The sequence below is a fragment of the Nyctereutes procyonoides genome, unplaced genomic scaffold (assembly GCF_905146905.1).
Source record: "Nyctereutes procyonoides isolate TBG_1078 unplaced genomic scaffold, NYPRO_anot_genome, whole genome shotgun sequence".
Taxonomy (NCBI): domain Eukaryota; kingdom Metazoa; phylum Chordata; class Mammalia; order Carnivora; family Canidae; genus Nyctereutes; species Nyctereutes procyonoides.
In genome coordinates, this window is record NW_026575082.1 from 27,757,719 (window position 1) to 27,781,654 (window position 23,936).

A 23,936-nucleotide genomic window follows, 5' to 3' on the forward strand; every position below is an offset into this window, starting at 1 on the left:
TGGTATCCCCCAGCCTAAAGGGCTCGCCCAGCTCTTCTCTGGCCCTAAACTCTTACCCAGCATTTCTATTTCAGTTCACACGCCACTTGGCCTGGAAAGCCTTCTCAGGCCTTTCCCGTCGTGTTGCCCTCCGTCTCGTGGAGGCTCTCGGGGCAGGCCACTCGTCATTCGCAGTTCTACACTAGTGAGTGTGATCAAGTGACTGGTATCTGTCTCAGGCACTGGATGAAAGAGGAGACCGTGTCTGTTTGTTTTCGCCCCTTGCACCCTTGGGCACAGGCTGGAGGCTTCAACATGAGCTGGGTGTGTAGAAGCATGAACCTCAGCAGGATGGTCTTCTCGCCTCTCCACTCACTTATTTTTACCTTCAGTCACTGGTTGCCTCTGCCCCTCATTCCACCTGCTGTTTGCTCAGAGGCCTGCCTTCCCCGCCGCTAGAAACAGCCTGTGCACCTTCACTGACGCCCTCAGTACCCCCAACATCTCTGTTTTGAGTGTCATCCTCCCTTTCACTGGGCACCCCTCTGCTTTCAGCCTAGACCAGCACGCTGAAGAGAGCAGTACCCAGCTTCCTGAGGTCCCTGAGGGGTGGACAATGCCAGCGTCATGGCAAGCAGGGTTGGCGCCTCGTGGGACAGTCACAACATGAAAAGGACATGGGGGTGAGGCCAGCAAGTAGATCCACCCTCCCTTCTCCCTGCCAGAGGCAGTTTGGAGGTGTCGCCCCTCCTGGCCACCCTCCTGGAGAAGTGCTGGGCTGAGTCAGGAGGCTACGGGAACACAGATATGGTTCTTCACGCCTTGTGGAGAGGTGCACCCAAGCAGCACCTCTCCCGTCTCCCTGGAACCCCTCGCACTCACACCCGGGGCTTGCATCTTCCAGAACAATTGTTGGTACCTTAGTTCTTCTCTACGTTCCTTCAGCAGCTGGGCTGAGATCCTCTGATCTCCCCTGTATCCCCTAAAACAGCAACTATGCCCACAGCCTGGCCACATGGTACTCTGAGAGGAGCTGCTCACTCAGCGTCAAGTGAGCCAGCAAAGCTACTGGAACCTCGGCCTGGACGCACAACAGATGGAGCTCACCATCCCTCTGCTTCATCCTGCGCTGGCCAGACTCACCAGCAGCAACACTGATTTTCATTTTGACAAAGCCACTCTAAAACCGCCTCTCAAAATTGCTTGAAGGAGGGATCCCTTAAAAACCTGAGGACAGATTCGTGAGCCCTCTGCCCAGGTAAATGTACACGCATCAGTTTGCTTTCAGGCTAGGGGTTCAAAGAACCCCTGAAGCCCCATCCACAGGTTTCATGTTAAGAAACTCTGCTTCAGAGAAACGAAGAGAAACACAATCAACAGTGACAAGAGCAACTGAAGCCACATTTGATAAGCAGCAGATGAAAGAACAACTAAATCTTAAAAAAAAAAAATCAAGGAAGGATGATAGGGAAGCTGGTATATTTAAAGTAGAAGAGGTGTCGGATGTTTGTTCTTGCAGTTCCTCGTCTGGGGGCGCCTTCTCTGACTCCCCCAGTCGGATTTAGCTGTGTCCCTATAGCCTGGGGGGGGGTGCCAGGTGTGCTGCAATTCTAACCCATAAACACTGAGCCGTCATCTAAAGGGCCAGATGGGGATCGGCTTGTCCAGAAACACATACACACACACACAACGAGGCAGTGGCAGGAGACCCCCATACCCATCCCTGTTTTTTCTTCACTTTATATAAATCATTTTCAGCTTGGGGCACCCCGGGTGGCTCGGTCAATGAAGCATCAGACTCTTGGTTTCTGCTCAGGTCATGATCTCAGGGTCATGAGATCAAGTTCCGCATTGGGCTCTGCACTCAGCTTGCAGTGTGCTGCTTGAGTTTCTCCCCTTTTGCCCCTCCCCTGACTCATGAGCCCACGCATGCATGCACTCTCTAAAATAAATGGCTGGAAAGAGGGAAGGAGGGACAGAGGGACGGATGGACGGATGAGGGAGGGGGAAGGGAGGTAGGAAAGAAAGACTGACGGGTACCACAGGCCATAGTTGGCCATCCCCATCCCCTGCACCTGACTGCAGCCACTGATGAATCAGCCCCCCTCCCACGGATTGTGAGCTCCCCCATGGTGAAAGTCATGACTTAGTCCACCCAGAGGTCCCAGGTCTAATGGTGATGGGCACACAGTTCAAGTTTAATCCATGCATATCAAATGAAAAGCAAAATCTGCTCATCTTTCAAGACTGAGCTCAGTCCTTACCCTCCAGGTGGAATGGATCTTGCCTCAGGTGGCCATGCCTGCTGACCACTCTTAGGCCCTCCTCATGTTGGTATTGTGGTTGCCCACCAGCCAAAGAGACCCAGAGAATTCACCTCTTGCCAATCCTCGGGTTGATTCCTCACTTTATGTGAGAAATAAAATAACCACTTGCTACGTGTTTCCATTAAGTAGCCTTTTTAAAAATCCTATCTGAAGTGGGGATAGCTCCAAGAAAGCCGTTAAATATTCTCATGCAGCTGTTGGCATCTTAGCATTTAATTAGTTATAATTGCAATTTTAAAAACAATTAAGCTCCATGGGTGTTATTTATTGCATCTCATGATGATTCTGTTTTTTAAGCTCCTCAAAAGAGAGTGGGATGGAGAGGTATCTGGGTCTAGAAAGTACCAAGATTGAAAGGACAAGTTTTTGTCATGCACAGTTAATTTCCTTTGCCATTCTTTTGGGGTGAGAGTGGGGTGGTTTAAGAAAAATCATTTAGCGATTTCCGAAGACACATTTCTAAAATCATCAAATGTGACAACCAAAACTTGATGCTGTAGACCTGTGGTTTTCACTGATGTCCTCAGCACAGGAAGACCAACAACAGCCATTTCCCATGCAACATCCTTGCCCCATAAAAAATTCATTGGCATTGATGTTCCTAAAGGCAAACTGGATCCAGAATTTACATAACACTAGCCGTGAAGTTGGTATGGAGAAACAAAGGGGAATTAAGGTATGTTCATGTTCTTGCTTTACCAGAAAGAAAGCTACCAATTAACTTAAACTAAATGGAAAATAAGTGATTTTATGAATATTAAAAAAAAAGATAGTCCATAAATGTAACATGGTGTATCCTAGATGGGATCCCGAGGCAGATAAAAGACATTAGGTAAAAACTAAGGAAACGTGAACAAATATGGACTTTAATTATCATGCATCATCACTGGTTCATTAATCTTGATAAATGTACCACATTAATGTAGGATGGTAATACAGGCAGGAAGTGGGTAAAGGGTGTGTGGGAGCGCAACTAGTTTTTCAATTTTTGTATAAATCTAGAACTATTCTGAAATAAAAAGTTTAGTAATTTTGAAAAACAGAGGTAGTCCCTAAAGAATACAATTAAGATATGTACCTTATAATCCATCAAGTAGAGAGGGAAAGGGTAAACTTTGAGAATTTTAGTCCAAGAGAATGCAGGGAATTAGAATACCAATACGGGGTACCGATGGGCAGCACAGCACTCAGCAAGTACAGAAGTGGCAAAAATAAGGATTGATGGAGAGAGACAAGTATCATGTGGTTTCTCTCATACATTGAATATAAAAAATAGTGAAAGGGATCAGAAGGGAAGGGGAGAAACTGAGTCAGGAAAAATTAGAGAGGAAGACAAACCATCAGAGACTTCTAACTCTGGGGAACAAACAAAGGGCTGCAGAAGGGGAGGTGGGCAGGGGGATGGGGTGACTGGGTGACCAGCACTGAGGGGGGCACTTGATGGGCACTGAGTGTTACACTAGATGTTGGCAGATTGAATTTAAATAAAAATTTTTAAAATGATCAAAAATAAAATAAAATAAAAAATAAGGACTGAATGCAAAGGATGCAGTATTTCTTATTTCCCTGATTAAATACTAGGCTGCTACACTCCAACTCCCCTCACACTCCTAACGTTTTTCACTCCTATCCCAGGCAGCTTATTAGTGGTCTGTGATTAGGTCAGCCAATTAAGAAATATGAACTGGGTCTCAGGTAAAAGACCTGCAGAAAATGGCAGGGGACCACGTTTCCTAAAAAGCAAGGACGTTCCTCAGCTGGGCCTCTCCAGATCTAGCACAGGACCTGCAGACCCAAGGTGCTCCAAAAACATTTGGAGAGATTAGCTAGGCCAGGCCCTGGCTGGCAGTGCGCCTCCCTGGGGGGCTCTTGTGAAGGCCAGCGCCCAGAGGGACACCAACAGATTCTAGTTTAACTGATCTTGAGTGGGGGCCAAAACATCAGGATTTTTTAAAAAGCTCCCAGGAGGCTGTAACGTGCAGCAGGGTTGAGCATACAGGATAAGCCTATAAGATGAACTAGAGCACAGCAAGCCCGGGTATTAAGAAATCAGTTAACTTTTAGTACAATAGTACGGACGGGGGAATTTCAAATCATTACTATTTCCGCTTCCTCCAGCAGCTGTGATTCACCGTGCTCACCTTCAGCGGCTGAGATGTACTGTCTGCCTTTAAGTGTGAAGCGCGTAAGAAGGGGACACTGGTGTCGCAGAACCTCCAAGGTCTGTTGGATGGTCAGGTAAGAAAGAAATGCTCCTTATGAATTCAGATAACATTTTTTTTTGAAGATTTTATTTATTCATGAGAGACATATACAGAGAGAGAGGGAGAGAGAGAGAGAGAGAGAGAGAGAGAGAGAGGCAGAGACACAGGCAGAAGGAGAAGCAGGCTCCCTGCAGGGAGCCCTATGCGAGACTCGATCCCAGGACCCTGGGATCATGCCCTGAGCCGAAGGCAGACACTCCACTGCTGAGCCACCCGGGCGTCCCAAATTCAGATAATATTTTAGTCCTCAAAGAGGAAAGATATATTCTTGGGGGGAAAAAAAAGCTTCCTAAAATGCAGTGACCCTCTCTCAAGAGCTGTTAGTACAACTAGACAGTATTAGCAAGAACATAGAGGAACATAAGAGAACAACATCAACTAATAGAATCTGACATTTCTAGAACGGTCCATCCCAAAACACAACATCCATTCTTTTTCAATGCTCATGAAGCACAGACCGCGAGAGAACACGTCATGGACTATAAAACAAGCCTCTGCAAATGTATAAGACTTTCTATCAGCCAGAGCGTATTCTCCAACCACAATGAATCAAACCAGAAATCAGTAACAGAGAGATAACAGGCAAATCTCCAAATACTTGGAAACGAAGTAATACACTGTTAAGTGATCCACTGGTCAAAGGCAAGTCAAAACTATATTTAACTGAATGAAAATGAAAATACAATATATCAAAATATGTAGAACAGTTAAAGCAGTGCAGAGAGGACAACTTGTAGCACTAAATACAACAATTAGAAATGTCTCCAATCACCCCAATCTCCCACATCAAGAACCTAGAAAAAGAGCAACATAAACCCAAAGCAAGCAGAAGGGAGGGAATAATAAACTAAAAGTAGAAATCACTCAGAGGGGACGCCCGGGTGGCTCAGTGCTTGAGTGTCTGCTCAGGGCGTGATTCCGGGTCCTGGGATCGAGTCCTGCATCTGGCTCACTGAAGGGAGCCTGCTTCTCCTTCTGCCTCTCCATCTCTGCGTCTCTCATGAATAAATAAATAAAATCTTTAAAAAAAAAAAAAAGGAAGAAATCACTCAGAGATTCATGGGGGAGCATGAAGTGACCAGGAATCCAGGGATTGGAGCAACTGCAAACCAAGGAACGCCAACAAATGCCAGAAAACCATAATACACTATCGCCCAGGGAAGGATTCCTTCCACCCCACGGGCTCTGGAGGGAGTGTGGTTCTGCTGACTCCCTGATTTCAGACTTCTAGCCTCAGAACTGCAAGAGAATAAATTTCTAGGGTTTTGAGCCACCCAGTTGGTGGCACTTTGCTATAATAGGTCTAGAAAATAAAATGATCTTCTAATTAGGTAGACGGAGGGGGAAAAATAAGAGAAAATTTGAGTAATCCAACAAAAGGCAGGAACTACTTTTTAAGTAGCAAAGGGGGAAAAACGGTTTTACATGACAAACACAAAACAGCAAAAAAAATACTCAAATACATCAGGAATTCAAAAATTACGGACATGTGAAACATTAGAATACAAGGTGCTGAATGGCTTTACAAATCTGATTCAATTATAGTCTTCCAATGACACCTCTAGAATAACAGAACAAAGTCACAGAAAATATATAAAAATGAAGAACGTGAAAAAGATATACCAAAACCACCTGAAAGGAGAAAAAGCTGGTGTAGCAATATTTTTTTTTTAAAGATTTGTTTTTTGAGAAAGAATGTGCAGACAGAGGGGCAGAGGGAGAGAAGCCGAGATGGAGCCAGAGGTGGGGCCCGGCCCAGGACCCTGGGGATCGTGACCTGAGCCAAAATCGGGGGGGTCAGATGCTGTAGCAATATTAGTATCAGAGACGAAAAGGAACAAATGCATGCTTATAAGGCATCAAGAAGAAATAACTACAGTCTTCCTGAACAGCACAGCCTACAACAATATCCGGTGAAAGCTGACACGTGCAAGGACAAACGGAAAAATGCACAGAGCAGGAGACGTTCTCTTGTGAAAGTCGTAATCTGATGGCGTATGCAGAAAAAGACTACTAGGGTTACACATAATGGGAACTTAACTAGCAAGATTAATCTAAAAATGGGTTCAAAACCCTATTCCCAACAAATAGAATTCACTCTCCCTCCCCCACCCCGCCCCCGCCCCAAGCACTTGGGAGCGTGTATAAAATTATCCATGTACTGGGTCTCCAAGAAGTCTCAACAGGTTTCAAAGAATCATGGTCAAACGACATCTGGCAAAAACGCAGGATTGTTTACCTCTGATTGAGATTTCACTCTAAGACACGCGCAAATAAAACTATCGGAGAATAGCATTCTTCACTTATATTGCAAACACCAAAGAAGGGGTAATACGAGGTGTCGCTTAGGATGCGAGAAAACACATATTCTCAGCCGGGGGTGGGGGGGGCCGTAAATGGATTCGATTTGGCAGTTTGTGTCCAAGTGGAAGAGCTCCGTCCCCCTCTGCCCACCAACTCACTCTTAGGAATCCTTCCCATAGATAAACGTACAAACGTGCAAAGAGAAGACCCTGCAAGGATTTTCATCACAGTAGTGACCGTGACGCAAAAGATACAAAAACCGTAATGTCCATCAACGTAGGAAGGATTCAACTGTGGTCTTGTCCGGTAATGAGCGTTGACAAGAGTGAGACAAGGCTACGCTTAGGTCGCGGAAGAGCTCCAGAATCTGCAAGCATGCGACAGCGTATCTGGTCACGTGGTGGTGGTGCTGGTGGTTGTCTAAGAGAGGGGAAAGGAATTTGCTAGAAATGCCTTTGGAGGCATGGAGGAGGGTCAGCAGTGTATCCTCCAGACTGAGAAGGCCCTTTAAAACTGAAAAATCGGGGCGCCCGGGGGGCTCAGTGGTTGAGATCGGCCCAGGTTGGGATCCCAGGGTCTCGGGATCGAGTCCCGCATCGGGATCCCTGCAGGGAGCCTGCTTCTCCCTCAGCCTGTGTCTCTGCTTCTCTCTCCCTCTGTGTCTCTCATGAATAAATAAATAAAATCTTTAAAAAAAAAAAAAAAAAGAAAAGAAAAAGAAAGAAAGAAGAAAAATGAGGCAGGCGTGTGCGTACCGTTTACGTGGAGTTGTATTCCGGGTTCCTCACGGACGGGGCAGGAGGGCAGGCAGGCAGGCGATGGAAGCAGTACTGTGCAGCTCTTCTCACCGCAGCCCCCAAGGCTCATGGAGCGAGGGCAGGGTGCTGAGGACTCCCAGGGTAGCTCTCTGCAGTGGCACCATGGGCACCTCGGGGGAGAACAAGGTGAGCGTCAACGACGGAGTCCGTGGTGCCAGCCAGCACTCCTACCATCTCCACGTTCTAGAAACACCCCGTAGCACAATGCACAGCAGACCACGTAGCTGCTTCCTTCAGGCTTCTTCCCACTAGAGCATAGCAACCTCATATTTACCCTGTTCGCATTGTGCCATTTAACTAAACAGAAAGCCTTTAGTCACATTATTCATTTAAAACACAGAATCTAAATAAAATGCAGTCTCTAGTAATAAGCCTAATGAACTGCAGAAATTCCAGATTCCTTTGTGAGTTCCCTTCAAATTCCTTTTCTGATGAACTGTCAGGGCTGACATGTCTGTGCAGTTAAACCAGCAAACACGTTCGGCAAGGTTTCTAAGAGGTTCATTATCTGACTGGTATACGTAACGGTGCTCAGTCAGACACTGGCAGCAAAACCAGTAGAGACAGATGGGAGGCTGCTTCCGTTCATGCAAACCAACTGGATGGATCCCAGTCACCTCTCTGATCCCCCTCTACCTACCTACTCCCAAAGGCCACATTGACAGCCTTCTGGCCCTGCCTCAGGACCCTTGCATGTGCTATCCTGCTCCCTGGAATGATCCCATCCCCTCCTACTCCCACCAGACGGCTTACTCCCTGGATGCACCCAGGTCTCTGCTCCAATGTCACCTATTCAGAAAGGCCTCCGCAGACCTGCTGAGCTACGACAGGGGGCCTTCCCAGACCCTCCCCATCTCCCGACCAGCTTTACTTCTTTTTTCCTTCACTTATGACTACCTGACACAATTTCACTACTCCTCTATTTGCTCCCCACGATACAAGATAAGCCCCATGAAAGCAGGGCTGACTAGTATCCAGTAATCCCTTGCAGCGCACACTAGGCACTAAATAAGCGTCGCAATTTAAATAAAATTTGCATATGGTAAGTCTACAGCATAGTTTCATATTTTGGCCGAACCCTATCTCACGTAAATTTATTTTTTCCAACTGCAGCTTTTCCTCCTTTTCCACCTAGGCAACAACGATCAGAAACAGGGCAGACAGAGAAGACTCCTCTCTGGAGAAAGAGCAGCCTCCAGAACGGAGGGCGAACTTGTGCCACGACGCTGGGTTCCGCTGCAGCTCCCCCGGTAACACGTTAGAAGCTCAGAATCGGCATTTGTTTCCTCGGCCGTCTAACCGTACAAGTTAGCGGAAACCTTCTCACGCGGTATGGGGAATAAAAGCCCCAGTGCTAGGGGGCTTTTATTCAGACTACTGTCTGAAGGGAGGAGTTTAAAGAAGTTATTTGAGGGAAACCCCGGTGGCTCAGCCGTTGGGCGTCCACCTTGGGCTCAGGATGTGACCCCGGGGTCCTGGGATCGAGTCCTGCATCAGGCATCCTGCATGGAGCCTGCTTCTCCCTCTGCCTGCGTCTCTGCCTCTCTCTCTCTCTCTGTCTCTCACGAATAAATACATACAATCTAAAAAAAAATCAAAAAAATAAAAGGGCTATCTTGAAGATCATTACTTAGTCTTTAGAAGAACCGAGGTGATTGGCAATGGAAGGACTCACATGTGAAATTCCTTAAATAAAAATGTATTCACTTAAAAAAAAATACATACATTCAAATGAAAAGCCCGACAGCCCCTAACGTCAGGCAGACTGAGGTGAGACAGATCATCTTACCTGCTGTAAGAAAGAGGCAGCATCACTGATACGGCGTCTGAACTGCACCCAAAAAGGTCGTATCAGGATCTAAAATATGTATTCCTCTGACCCAGCGATTCCACTCCCAGGAATCTATTATAGTGAAAAGTATTTGCTTATAAAGTGCAAAGATGTATAGATAAAGAACGTAATGCAGCATGTACTGGCGTAGTGTGTGCAAGAAAAAAAAATGAGAAAAATCTAAATGTCTATTAATACAAAGTTGAGAGGCCCCTGGGTGTTTCAGCGGTTGGGCGCCTGCCTTCGGCCCAGGGCATGACCCTGGGGTCCCGGGATCGAGTCCTGCATTGGGCTCCCTGCAGGGACCCTGCTTCTCCCTCTGCCTGGGTCTCTGCTTCTTTCTCTGGGTCTCTCACGAATAAATAAAATCTTTTTAACAATAAAGAAGTTATTTGAAACGAAGCGTATGGGAGGGACCTCGGCCCTCAGGGTGCAGCAGCGCGCCCAGTGCAGCCGGGCCTGGGGAACCCCGGACCTGGCGACCTGCCCCCGGGAGGGCCGCTCCATCCCCCCAGGGCCTGCTCTCCCTTGGCACCTTTACCTCCTCTGGCCTTCAGCCCTCAGGGAAGGCGCGGCTCTCTAGGTCAGCACCTGAGGGACAACAGAAAGAAGCCTCTCCGCCCTTCCTGCAGCTTTGGGGGCTCTGCTCCCCTTTGCTTCTCTTCGGAGCCCCCTGGAAGCACCAGGCGGCCAGCTCACCCCACACACCGCTCCCCGAGCTCTGACCCCAAGAGAAGATGCTGAGCCCCACGGCACGGAGCCAGGGGTCCAGGGCCCCCAGCACCCCCCCCAAAGCCTCGTAACCCACGGGAGGACAAACACCCCAGAGCCCCCACAGCCCATGGTTCTCTGGGGCAGGTCATGTCGTTGCACGAACGAGCACACGGTCCAGCACCAACCCCAGAATAGCTTCTGGGGCCCAGTTCCCATCACGAAAGTAGCTGCCTACTATTAAAAGACTAAGATAACAACTAGGGGCCCACCCCTAGGCCTCTCCGTGGAGTCCGCGAACTCTCGGCCTAAGCTACTCCCCCGTCAAACCAGCACGAGACCTCTGTTTCTCTGCTTTCCACTGGGAAAGAAGAGGAGCCCCGAGCTGCCGCCCGGCTCCCCCGGCTCTGCGCACACTTGGGGTTCCCGCGGGTGCCCCTTCCCCGGCACCGCGAGCCCTGTGAGCCCGGCCATCAACGGCTTCCCCCACAACGTCCCCTGGATCTTGAGAAGGTGCACGCGTGAGTCGACGACAAGGACAGTTGCGCTGCGGCAAGTTGGGGGGCAAGTTGGGCTCCCCGCCTAGTCCAGCCGCCCCATTATGCTGCTTCACCTGTTACACTTTCAACTGAGCAGAAAATGAGAAAACGATTGCTGTTCAGGCTCGGGTGAGCCGGGCCTGCACGCTCACAGCGCACACCTAAGATCATCAGACGCTCGGTGACGTCATTACAAGAGGGGGCAGGCACCGTGTCCCCCACCGAGGTGCCGGCTTGCGACCGATGGTCCCCGTGGGATAGGCGGCGCAGCCAGGCTGGGTGCTGATCAAGCCACCAGGGCCTTCCCTCTGGGACCACGCAGCCTTTGTCTGCACCTGGCAGGAACGTGGGCCGCCTTCATCCCAGGGCTGCTCAGCTCCCAGGTAAGGGCTCAGGCTCCGTGGGACGAGCTGGGCTCTCCCGCCCAGGGCAGGATCCGAGGCCGGGCCCGGGGAGTCCGGGCCACGTGGACGGGGGCTCCGTCGGGACCTGCTGAAGAAGAAGAGTGAGCGGCCGGGAGCGACGTGTGGCCCTGCCCTTGCTGGCCACCCAAGCAGAGCGAGCCGCCCGCTTAGTGTTCACGTGCAGCTTGGAGGCAAGTTCTGGCATTGGGCCTCGAGGAGCCTCCCCCATGAGCTTTGTGAGCCCCGGAGTTGCGGCTGCGAACCGGGCGAGGCCAATGGGAGGCCATTTGCATGGAGCAAAGACCCCGGACAGCACCGCCTCCCGGCCCACAGACCCCCTCCTTATGGGCCAGGATGGAAGGATCGAGGCCGGCTGGCCAACAGCCCAGGCACGTCCCACGGCCCCCCGGTCCCCGGGCCCAACCCTCACTCCCAGGGCTCAGTCCCCCAAGCTCTGCAGCACGTCCACGGGGTCTGGTCCAGGGGGCGGGCCCCACCTGCTAAGCCTGCACGGGGACCGCAGGCCCACAGAGGGACAGCGGGCAGTAGGCCACAGGCGCGGGCCAGCCGACAGTGCGCGCGGTGGCCCCGGAGCCACTAGCTCCACGGAGTGTGGTCATCACAGCCCGGCAGGGGGGCACGGCACCCACCGTCCTAGCTCCCAGCGGGACGACCAGAGCCTCAGATGCAGCACGACGCCTTCCGGACCCTGGAACATAATGCTACCATGAAAGAACAGAAAGCGAACTGAACGCAAACCGCCCTTCTGAGCACCCTCCCACAGGGGATCGGGGCCATGTTTTCAGACGTGAAAGCTCCACAGTAAAAGTCATTTGAATCATGGGTCTGTGCCTTTGGAGAAAATGATCAGAGAGGCTTCGTGTAAGGTCGGGTGGGGTTCTGAAGCACGTCCACGCTCAAGTGCAGATCCAAGAAGCCCAACCGAAAGGGCTGTGGACGGACTGACAAGGACAACTGTGGTTTGAGCAAAAGTTCTTCTAAAAGGGCTCTCTTGGGGCGCCCGGGTGGCTCAGCGGTGGAGCATCTGCCTTCAGCCCAGGGCGTGACCCCGGGGTCCCGGGATCAAGTCCCGCACCAGGCTCCCTGCATGGAGCCTGCTTCTCCCTCTGCCTGCGTCTCTGCCTCTCTCTCTCTCTCTCTCTGTCTCTCACGAATAAATACATACAATCTAAAAAAAAAATCAAAAAAATAAAAGGGCTATCTTGAAGATCATTACTTAGTCTTTAGAAGAACTGAGGTGATTGGCAATGGAAGGACTCACATGTGAAATTCCTTAAATAAAAATGTATTCACTTAAAAAAAAAATACATACATTCAAATGAAAAGCCCGACAGCCCCTAACGTCAGGCAGACTGAGGTGAGACAGATCATCTTACCTGCTGTAAGAAAGAGGCAGCGTCACTGATACGGCATCTGAACTGCACCCAAAAAGGTCGTATCAGGATCTAAAATATGTATTCCTCTGACCCAGCGATTCCACTCCCAGGAATCTATTATAGTGAAAATATTTGCTTATAAAGTGCAAAGATGTATAGATAAAGAACGTAATGCAGCATGTACTGGCGTAGTGTGTGCAAGAGAAAAAATGGGAAAAATCTAAATGTCTATTAATACAAAGTTGAGGGGCCCCTGGGTGGGTCAGTGGTTGGGCGTCTGCCTAACCACAGGGTCCCGGGATCGAGTCCCGCATCGGGCTCCCTGCAGGGACCCTGCGTCTCCCTCTGCCTGGGTCTCTGCTTCTCTCTCTGGGTCTCTCATGAATAAATAAAATCTTAAAAAAAAAAAAGCCAAGGTGACTAAATAAAGCATGGCACCAAGAACTCTAATGATTCTCACACTCCTTCATGCACAAGCATTTGTCGGGCGACTGTGATGGGAGATGTTACACAGAGTACAACAACATCCCAGGTCCTGTTGAGTTTAGGTTCTACACATAATGTTTTTAAACATTAGCTTAAGGGGAAATTCCAAAACGGCTACATATTTTTGAAATACATATGTACACGTATGTGTAAGACACGTAGTTTTGTGTGCAGAGAATGCTAGATGGGCCCTTAACTGTCACCCCCATGCCATAGCTCTGAAGCTCCTGCGGACTCAGAACAAATGGGAAGCCACTGGAGCACTTTTAAAATTAAAAAATCAATTAAAAAAATAAATAAAATAAAATTAAATTAAATTAAATTAAAAAATGGCACCAGCCTGAGCTTTGGAACACACCAAGTGGATCTGATCCTAGCTTTGACAAAGTCCACGCTAACTCAATGGTCTTCAGAGTTGACATAACCTGGTTAACGCAGTTTCCCCTTCTTGGACTTACAGAATTACCATAAGGGTTCAGAGGAAAAGAAAGATGTCTCAGGCTCTTCACAAGATGCCCGGGAAATAGTAGATGCTCAGTAGGCATCTTTCCCAGCCTTTCTCCTCAGAACGCTTTGGGAGTCACAACACTTAACCACCCAACGTCTTTTCTACTAGTTGATTACCCAACTTAAAAGAAAATACCTCCTTTAAAAACATTTCAGTAAAAAAAAAAAAAAAAAATTCAGTAGATACTGTTGCTGGATCAAAGAACTTTTCAGGTGTCTGTCCACTCTCTCACACCCAGACTAAAAGCAATCCGTCTTCTTTCCTCTGCAACAACACCTCCCTTCTTAGCATGATCCCCTCTTCCCAGAAGCAACTGGCTAAAAAAATGATTGTTATTGTTTAACTGAGCAGGTATCTATCAGCTCGTTCTCCCCTGTGCTCTGCCGGCCCCACTGGTGTCCGGGAAACAGGACTTTCCTCCCCAGGCCTGACCGCTCAGCCAGGCCACACGCGGGAGGCATGGGAAGGCCCGAGGCCCGCGGCCGGGCGAGCCGCGTAGACTGTGGCAGCCTCCCAGCTGGCCTCTCCTGCACCTGTCCCCGTAACTCACACTCCGCTTGAGGCCCCAGCCCGCCAGCACCTTCGAATCTCCAGCAGAGTATCTGTTAGAGAGCTGCCGTCGTGGAAACAAAACCCACTGGCACAAGGACGCTCTCGCGTGGACCCCCTGCACTGGGAACGTGGGGTTCTAACGGGGACGCTGCAGAAACGCCCATGAAGACCCAGAGCCTGCAGGTGCCTGTCAGCCACCAGCTGACTTCCAGATGCTTCCATCTAGTGCTTCCATCTAGTCCGGGGCCACAGTGACCCCGGAGTCCCAGGATCAAGTCCCACATTGGGCTCGGAGAACAGAAGGTAACAGAAGATAACATTTCTGGCGACTCACGGCCTTTCCAGCACGTTGCATCAGATAAATGCATTCAGGAACTTAGCACCAAGCAAAGAATTGTACCTCCTGAGGTGATGCTCTCTGTAACCTTCCCTCCTATGAGAACTGTATAGTCTGCTTGTTTTTCTTTTTGCTTCGGTTGCCAGGAAGCTCAGAACCAGCTATGGGTCTTACTTCATTCACTCGTCTTTTCAATAAACATCTACAGAACCCATTGCACGTTAAGGATCACACAAAGGCCTGGGAATTCTGAGCTCGAGGACACAGGCCATCTTCCAGAACGCCTTGGAAAGAGACTGAAGTTAACAAGTGGCCCTGAGTGCGACGGAGGCCCACGGGCAGACCCGCGGCATAGCGAGAGCTCGGGGCAGCCGGGCGGCGGCGGAGGGCACGTCCAGGAGAAGGAAGCAAGAAAGGCGCCCCTTAGAAATGATGCATCAGCTCTGCTTCTTGGCAAGTTAGCTCTCATTTGATTTCTGACGTCTCTAATTCTTTAAAATTCGTTAAGCTTTCATAGAAATAGGTTGGAAAAATACATCTTTGTTCATTCATAAGCATGTTCAAATATGCACATGAAACAATATCCTTTTAACCTAAAGGAACCCTCATTATTTACACAACACAGCTTATATTGGCGTATTACAAGGGACGGCAGGGGCGGCGGGGCGGGGGGTGGGGGGATCAGGTGTAACGAGGAGTAATCTGCTTTGAAGAGTTGATTCTTGACTATTCTGTGAATATTTTCCATGACACCAAAATAACTTTGGTTTAAAAATAGGAAGGCATCCTCTTATTAATTTATCGTATTCTTGACACTGTCTGCCTCGCTACCGTTAACTCCGGGAGGCCAACCTCGAAGATCTTGATTCCATAGCTCTGGGCCGGTCGACAGTGATTGACGACAAGGATTAACTATATGGTTTCTAGATGAATCCTGGCTTACTTCCAGACTTGGCTAATGCTAACCCACTGCATTCCTCGCCTCCCCCTCTAGCAACATCTCCCTCTGCCGCAGCATACGCCGGGAGACGATGGGGTTGCTGGCACAAGTTCAAGTTATATCATTGATTCAAATCTATCCCCAAGCAAACCTGCTTTTATTTCAGATGAACACTCTCCAGCGATCTGAATTGCAGGGGCAGTAAAACAATCGTACATTTATGTAGCATTCTCATCCCCAAAGGAATAGTTTTCTATGCCTACAAATACCTTAGAAGCAATAAAGAGTTTGGTGGGTTGGCGTCTCATTTTTGTCTGTGGCTTTTTAAAAAATCAGAATTCCATGTAATAGGAAGGTGATGAATTTGATGCTTAACAACAACTGCTCTAATAAAGTATATTATATGCATAATTCTCACTTAATAGTAACTACTGCATACACCTATGGTAAAAGTGATAATATTCAGCTTATAAATCAGAAGCAGCAAGGAAAAGAAGGTGTGCCTTCAGGCCAAGAGCTGCAGGGAGTTACCGACTATTTCCTTGGGCTTCCTCTGCCCAGAACATACTCCAGCTAATATCCACAGGGTTTTCTCCCTTCCTTCCTTCCTTCGGCTCTTGCTCAAATGTCCCCTTATCAGAAAGGCCTTTCTTGATCACATTTCTTTAAAATAGCAATCCCTGCATTCCTTAGTTCTCTTTTCTCTGCCTGCTTATTGCTTTTCATTTTTCCCCATTTATTTGTTTGTGCATAGCACTTACTACCACTGGAAACATGTCTGTTTTCCCTCTTCCCTGAATCTAACACATGCTCAGAGAGCAGGGGTTGGATTTTATTCAATATTGTACCTCCAACACACCTGGCACCAAGTAGACCTTCAATATATATTTGATGAGCGAATGATTTTTTTTTGACACTTTCCACTCACTCACATTCCATCCAAGTATCTCAATGGTGAAACCAAGGCAGAGAGAAGGTAGGGATTTTTCCAACGCCCTCTTCTCCATTATTCTAGCAAAGAATAGCGCTCTAAGATAAAGTCAAAGCTGACCGAAACAAAGGCCCCAACAATTTGTTAATCCTGTAGCAGTACATCTAGAACTGTACCTTAAACAATTCAAAGTATTTTGACTTAGTGGCTCTGATGCTCTTGAAACATGACCACTCTGCATGGGTCCCAAAAATGTTCTCCAAGAGTTTCTCCAAAACAGGAGAAATCAACCACTATTAGCTAGTCACTGCCCTAAAATGAGACCGATTTATACAAACCATATTGACTCCCTGTCCAGCATCTAAGTTAAGGGGTGAGGGGGACACAAGACCAGTGATTATCCACGTACATGCATGAACCTCATTAAATGGACCACACAGCTCCAGTTTACTGAGGCTACTTAACACTTCAGAATCTCTCCAGCCAGAAAACATTCACCTTCCTGAATATGAGTCTATAAGCCCCCTTAAGTCTTAAGCGTAGCTAAGAGCAAGCAAACCAGAGATGCCAAGAAATGAGAGGCTGTGAATCATTTAAATCACAGGAGATGGAGGACCTATTAAAAACAGAACCACCAAATATGCAGTCAAGTGTCTGATCCATAATTGCTCTTAGTTCTGTTGCTACAAGGGCACATGTCATAGAAAAAATTTTAAGAATGAGTAAATAAATAAAAACTTCAATCCACCAAAGCTAAGGGGCTTTGGGCAGGCCATAATTCTAAGTCTCGGTATTGTGGCTTGACGTTTGCTACCAAAGTGTTCTACTCAACTGCCTGCCAAGGAGCAATGAAGCAGAGCCCCAGTAATTCTTTCAACAAGCGACGAGATGAGAAGGCTAATTTAATGGGCAGGGCCAAGTGCATTTAACAAACTGCACATCTGTAAGATGGAAATACACCGTCCTCATCTTTAGCAGTAACTCTCCCCACTAAGTAGCTCTCAAAGACTTTTGAAGCCTTTCTCCTTCTTGGTGTGTAGCTGCCAATGAGTTTACTTCCTTCTGCAGGAGAGAGGCTGCCGAAACGTGGGGCTTTGCCCCAGACCCACTGGAGTGGCCGTGAACTGAGAAATTCCAGCTGCATCTGATCCCATCCCTGAAGAACACGTGGATTCTTGTTCTCCATGTTAGTAACCTATATATCTTTTCTAAGTCCCTTTCTCCATGCCCAAATGGAAATAAAATCATGGGGTCACAAGGAAGAGGAGTGCATTTCCATGTCACGGTTTTGGGTGGAAGTCTGCACCAGGCCACCTGGGTTGCACAGAGAATGCTGCTTCTATTTGCCGTGCATGGGGAGAATCCAGCTCAGCCCTGGAAAGAGGAGTTTTCAAGACCTCAAAAAGATCAATCCACTCTAGGAGGCAAAAGGCATGGCTAGCCTTTTGATACAATGAATCAAACTTGGGCAGCCCGGGGGGCTCAGTGGATTAGCACTGCCTTCAGCCAAAGGCATGATCCTGGTGACCCGGGATCGAGTTCCACGTCAGGCTCCCTGCGTGGAGCCTGCTTCTCCCTCTGCCTGTGTCTCTGCCTCTGTGTGTGTGTCTCTCATTAATAAATAAATACAAATCTTTAAAAAAAAATAATGAACCAAACTTTTGTCTGCCCAGTTTTATGGATTCTATGCAACACAGCTCTGACTTGCCTACAATTACATTTCTAGAAAAGGCAGCCTAGCTGTATGGAAAGCATCCATGATGCACAGCTTTGTTCAGCCACTCACTGTGCAGCTCTGGCCACATCACTTCTTTCTTGGTCTCAGTTTTCCCAGCAATAAAGCAAAAAAAAAAAAAAAAAAAAGATATCTGAGACTGCTGTCTACCTTGAGATCCTCTGGTTCTGTGGGCTTTTCTGGGATGTCTCCCTCTTTGAAAGTAGTATTTTCATCATGCATTCATTTTGGCCTGTTTATCCCTTATTCATCCCCAGGGGCTTTACTAGTCAGATGTTCTTTGCCTTATGCTGGAGAATATTCTGTGTGACTCTTCAGGTCACTTAAGAGACTGACTTAAGTCACACACATACTTTCTTTGGGGAGCCTGCAGATAGGGCCCTTTCTAGCCCTTGGCTTCTAAACTCATACAGAAGACTTGAAGCCTTGAAGTAATTAACAACCCTCCCCAAATGCTTTTCTCCCCCTTCTCTTTATTTTTCTCATATTTTCTCTCTTTTTCTTTTTTTCCTCCTTTCTCATCTTCTCTCACTTGGTCCTGCCAGCACAACCAAGGGGGTTATTTAGACCTACTGGTTACCCGTAGAAAAATAGGAAATTGCTGCTTATCTTCAATGAACAGAACCACAAGATTAGGACTGAAAAGCTATTTGAAGCACATTCATGTTGACAACATTAAGAAAGCTATACAACATAAAAGCATAGGAGATGAAATGAATTCAGGATTGCAAATTGAGATCAACAACTACCTTCATGTTAAAACATTCTAAGACGCTGCTTGTGTCCAAATTTCTTTGATTAAAAAGTCGACGATGAGAGTAAGATACAGATACCACAGTATCTAACCAATGTGCAGGCAGCATAATCCCAGGAATTAATGAAACTCCAGATCACAACTATTTAATATATTTTTGCTAAGCAGGAGTAGCTCGCGTGGTGAGGATTTGTAGTTCAATCAAATTTTCTCTACATCCACTTGCGAGCATAATACTCACAACATCCATGTGATTAACCAAAGCAACCTAGTCCAGGAGGGATGCCAACGGCAGGCAGAAATGTGGCATATCTAAACAAATGAACGTGGAAAGGTGTCATTATAACTGAAGTTGTAGACATTTGGGATGCAAGTTTTTTAAAGTAAGTAGGAAACTTTAGGCAGGGAATGAGTCTTAAGGAGGTCCTTAGGCTCAGTAACCTTTCCCAGCCACACACCAGGTGCAAGAATGACTCAAACTTCGCACAGCATCCTCTTGTCCCCAAGTAGAAAGACTTGGTGGGATGAAGTTGATGCAAATTTTAAGAGGTAGTAGGAACAGGGAGGATGAACACAGTGGATGCTCCTTCTCTGCAGTCATGGAGAATCATTTAATCTGGCCCTGCTGTAACTCAGTGGGACCAGGACCACTTCCTCTTTCAGAGGCACAAACTTTTGGTTTCCCAGCATGCACCTTCAACTGTATCTCCAGGTGTAAAACAGAATTTGCCAGGTACCTAAGATGGATGACTAACTTCTGTCCCTTCTTGATCAATCACTTTGTGGATGTCTGCCTAAATAAACACATATAGAATGGCTACGGGACACAAGCCAAACCACTCTGATGTCCAAATTAAAACACTTGACTTTTCCCCCTTTCCCTCCCCTTCAAAAGAGCATTTAATTTTTTCCCCCTAGAACAATAGGATCATAATACATCTGGAAATTTGCCATTTTGGCAGCAGGGGCTGGAGGACAGATCAACAGAGCGGCACAAATTCCGTCCTGAGCAAAAGCCTAAAGCTCCTAGCTGTGTCTGGGGTAAATCCAAAGCAGAGAAAGGCAAGGCTTAAGGTGTGGAAGGAGAACAGTTGCTGTTGGAAGTCCTGTTCTTACAGACCTCTCAAAAGCATTCAGAGAATAGGGGGATGTATTCACTATATTTGAGCACAAGGCCAAAGGCACCCAGGTTCCTGGACCAAAGGGGAGGGTGTGGGATGGAGCAGAAGTATAAATCTGGGGGAGTACGAAGAAATAAAAACAAAGACCCACTTTTTTGCACAAAAGAAGAGTACTAAGAAGGACTGGAACCATGGCAAAGGAAAGGGTGACACAATGTTTATGTTAAGCATGCCAACTCACCCTGTCAGGTACTTGTCTCCCTCCCTCCCTGGTACCACAACCCTGCTGGCAAGTCCTGAGCTGACATCCACTCAACAGTCAGAACACACAGAGCTCCTACCTAGTACCAGGCATAGAGTTAGCAATGAAGGATGCACGGAACCGCAAAAGACCCTGAATAGCCAAAGCAATCCTGAAAAAGAAAAGCAAAACTGGAGGCATCACAATTCTGGACTTCAAGCCCTATTACAAAGCTGTAGTCATCAAGATAGCATGGTACTGGGACAAAAACAGACACACTGATCAACAGAACAGAATGGAGAACCCAGAAATGGACCCACAACTATATCATCAACTAATCTTCATCAAAGCAGGAGAGACTATCCAATAGGAGAAAGACAATCTTCAACAAATGGTGTTGGGAAGCCTGGACAGCTACATGCAGAAGAATGAAACTGGACCACTTTGTTACACCATACACAAAAACATATTGAAAATGGATGAGACACCTAAATGTGAGACAGGAATCCATTATAATCCTAGAGGAGAACACAGGCAGCAACTTCTTTGACCTCGGCCACAGTAACTTCTTACTAGACACATCTCTAGAAGCAAGGGAGACAAAAGCAAAAATGAACGATTGGGACCTCATTAAGATAAAAAGCTTCTGCACAGTGAAGGAAACAACAAAACTAAAAGACAACCTACAGAATGGGAGAAGATACTTGCAAATGACACATCTGATAAAGGGTTAGTATCCAAAATCTATAAAGAACTTAACAAACGTGATATCCAAAAAAACAAATAATCCAGTTAAGAAATGGGCGGAAGACATGAATAGACATTTTTCCAAAGACGACATCCAGATGGGCAAGAGGCACATGAAAGGATGCTCAACATCACTCATCATCAGGGAAATACAAATCAAACCATGATGAGCTATCGCCTCACACCTGTCAGAACGGCTGAAATTAACATCACAGGAAACAACAGATGTTGGTGAGGATGTAGAGAAAGGGGCGCTCTCTTGCACTGTTGCTGGGAACATAAACTGGTGCAGCCACTCTGGGAAAACAGTATGGCGGTTCCTCAAAAAGTTAAAAATAGAGCTACCCTCTGACCTGCCAATTGCTCTAGTAGGTATTTATCCAAAGGATACAAAAATACAGATTCAAATGGGTACATGCACCCCGAGGTTTCAGCACCATTATCAGCAAAAGCCAAACTATGGAAAGAGCCGAAGTATTCACAGTATCCATCAACTGATGAATGGATCAAAAAGATGTGGATAAACACACATACACTGGAATAGTATTTAGCCATCAAAAAAATGAACTCTTGCCATTTGCAATGATGTGGGTAGAGCTAGAGTGTATTATGCTAAGTGAAACCAGTCAGAAAAAGACAAATAACATATGATTTCACTCATACATGGAATTGAGGAAACAAAACAGGTGGACATATAAAAAGGGAAAAGGGGAAAAAAGAGAGAGGCAAGCAAACCATATGTTTTTTTTCTATGTTCAAGAAACATTTTTTAATTTAAATTCAAATAGCCAACATATAGTACATCATTAGTTACAGATGTAGAATTCAGTAATTCATCAGTTGCATATAACACTCAGTGCTCATCACAGCACGTGCCCTCCTTAATACCCCTCACCCAGTTACCCCATTCCCCCATCCCCACGAGACACTTAATGATAGAGAAAAACCCAGGGTTGCTAGAGGGGAGGTGGTGGGGGAATGGGCTAAATGGGGTAGGTATTAAGGAGGGAGGGCACTTGCTGGGACGAGCATTGGATGTTATGTTGTAAGTGATGAACCAATGAATTCTACTCCTGAAACCAATTATTACATTATATCGTAACTAGAATTTAAATCAAAATTTAAGAGGAAAAATAAGAAATGAAGGACACAAAAGAATCCTATGTGTTCTCTACTCTCCAACAAAAAGCTAGATAAGGTCCACTGGGGTCTCCTCTATTTCAGTACGAGCACCACCAGCTGTGGATGCTAACAGCATCATAGGAAAGGCCTGCGACTCTGTAAAGCCCTCAGCACTCTTCACTCCTCCTTCCAAGGGTAAGTTCCCCTCCCCAGCGGACAGCCTTGCTATTATACAACTAGAGTCGCATTCCCTTGACTGAAACGTAATCTCCAGTTGAAAACCAGGAAGAGGACACTCATGAAACTTCTTGGTGATTTATGCCTCTGTATGAAGGAGTTCGCTGTATCCAGCCCAAAGGGAAGATTTTGAGATGGAGAACTTGAGAATATGCAGAGGGCAGCCCAGGCCTGGCATTTGTCCTAATTCCCTCAGGCCACGCTCCTAAGAAATATCCAGCTGGCTGTATATTATTTGTTCTCAAGTTTGGTAAATCATTAATGCTCTCAGCAATTCCATATGCAATAACTCTTAGATTTGTTTTCTTATGAGGGTCTTAGAAGTCTAGAGGAGATGGGGTTTTTTAGAACCTTCCTAAACGTACAGATTTGGGTCACTCTTGCTCTGCATGTCCCTGGTAGATAACCAGAAGAGGAGGACTTCCTTGTGTTTGAAGAACATCCCCCAAATGTGGAGTTCTAGGAAGCATGCAATGGACCCAGAGATCACGTATGCCCTTTGGTAGTCACCCAGTCGCATGACATTTCAATTGATCAGGATTGTCTCTTCTCACCAGAGAAGAGAATGAGAATTGTTCCTCTCATTGGTGAGGTTAAGGTAGGTGGCCTACATAGTTCTCCTCTGATTTTCTTCCAGTACACAACCAAAAGGATCAGAACACCAGGCAAGATTAAAAATAGAGCCGTCCCTCAAGAGAAAATGAAAGGCCGGTGTTATGTTCTTCCTTGGCATGTCCTCAAGCCTCTGAGCAATGAACAGACACATAACCTTCTACAACCCATCTTGTGGCTATTTTGTCAATACAAATGGCTCTGTAATTGCCCTAAGAAATTCGGACTGGTTTTGAAATGTTACTTTTGAAGAGAGAAAATTCGGGACATGTTTCACATTCAAAGACCCTCTTACCACTATTCACTGAGAACAGAGAGTACCTTACACATACATCCCTTTCAAAGGTCTCTATCCAGAGAAGGCAAAATGTTATTACCTGAACACCAAACAAAACCCAGTTCTATCTCCACTTTCCACCCTTGTGAGACTCTCCCATGTAATCATAGCAGCTGCTCATCAACAGTATGAAGGGAGATGCAGTACCAATGATTAGAACCAGGACAAGGAATCAGTTTCCAGAAAATATCCCTAAAGCCCATGATTGGAATATGCACCTTAAACCAAACAACTCATTCTATTTAGATTGGCCTATCAGGGGATTTCAAATGCTATCTGAAGGTATAATTTTTGTGTCTGCAAAAAAATCTTGCAAGAAAAAAAGAAAACCCTACATGCCACATCCAGAGCTCTGAAAAGCCAGAAAAACTTATCAAATGGTAGGTGTAGTCAGGTATAAGAAGAAAAATGAGACACAAACCTAATTTTCAAGGAGCAAATGATGCCAGTGCCATACCCCAAGTAGAAAGAGCAAGTTGATAATGGGCTATGCTTTTTTTTTTCCTAAATAAAGAAATCAGTTGCATGACATGTTAGCTGAAAATATATCTTTTTTTTTTTTTTTTTTTTTTTTATTTATGATAGTCACAGAGAGAGAGAGAGGGGCAGAGACACAGGCAGAGGGAGAAGCAGGCTCCATGCACCGGGAGCCCGATGTGGGATTCGATCCCGGGTCTCCAGGATCGCGCCCTGGGCCAAAGG

General features: G+C 46.8%; 1 protein-coding gene across 6 annotated transcripts in view; it reads right to left on the reverse strand.

Moving 5' to 3' along the window:
* LOC129514584 (ly6/PLAUR domain-containing protein 6B-like) overlaps nucleotides 1-23,936 on the reverse strand; it is a 167,212-nt gene that overhangs the window by 66,843 nt on the left and 76,433 nt on the right. For 3 of the 6 annotated variants that reach the window (XM_055333268.1, XM_055333269.1, XM_055333271.1), the window contains exon 1: nucleotides 7,630-8,152. The gene's annotated coding sequence lies outside the window, so the exon portion shown is untranslated. Of the gene's footprint in view, nucleotides 1-4,447; nucleotides 4,530-7,629; nucleotides 8,153-23,936 lie in introns of those variants that run through there. The other 3 variants (XM_055333272.1, XM_055333267.1, XM_055333266.1) reach the window with 3 other exon arrangements.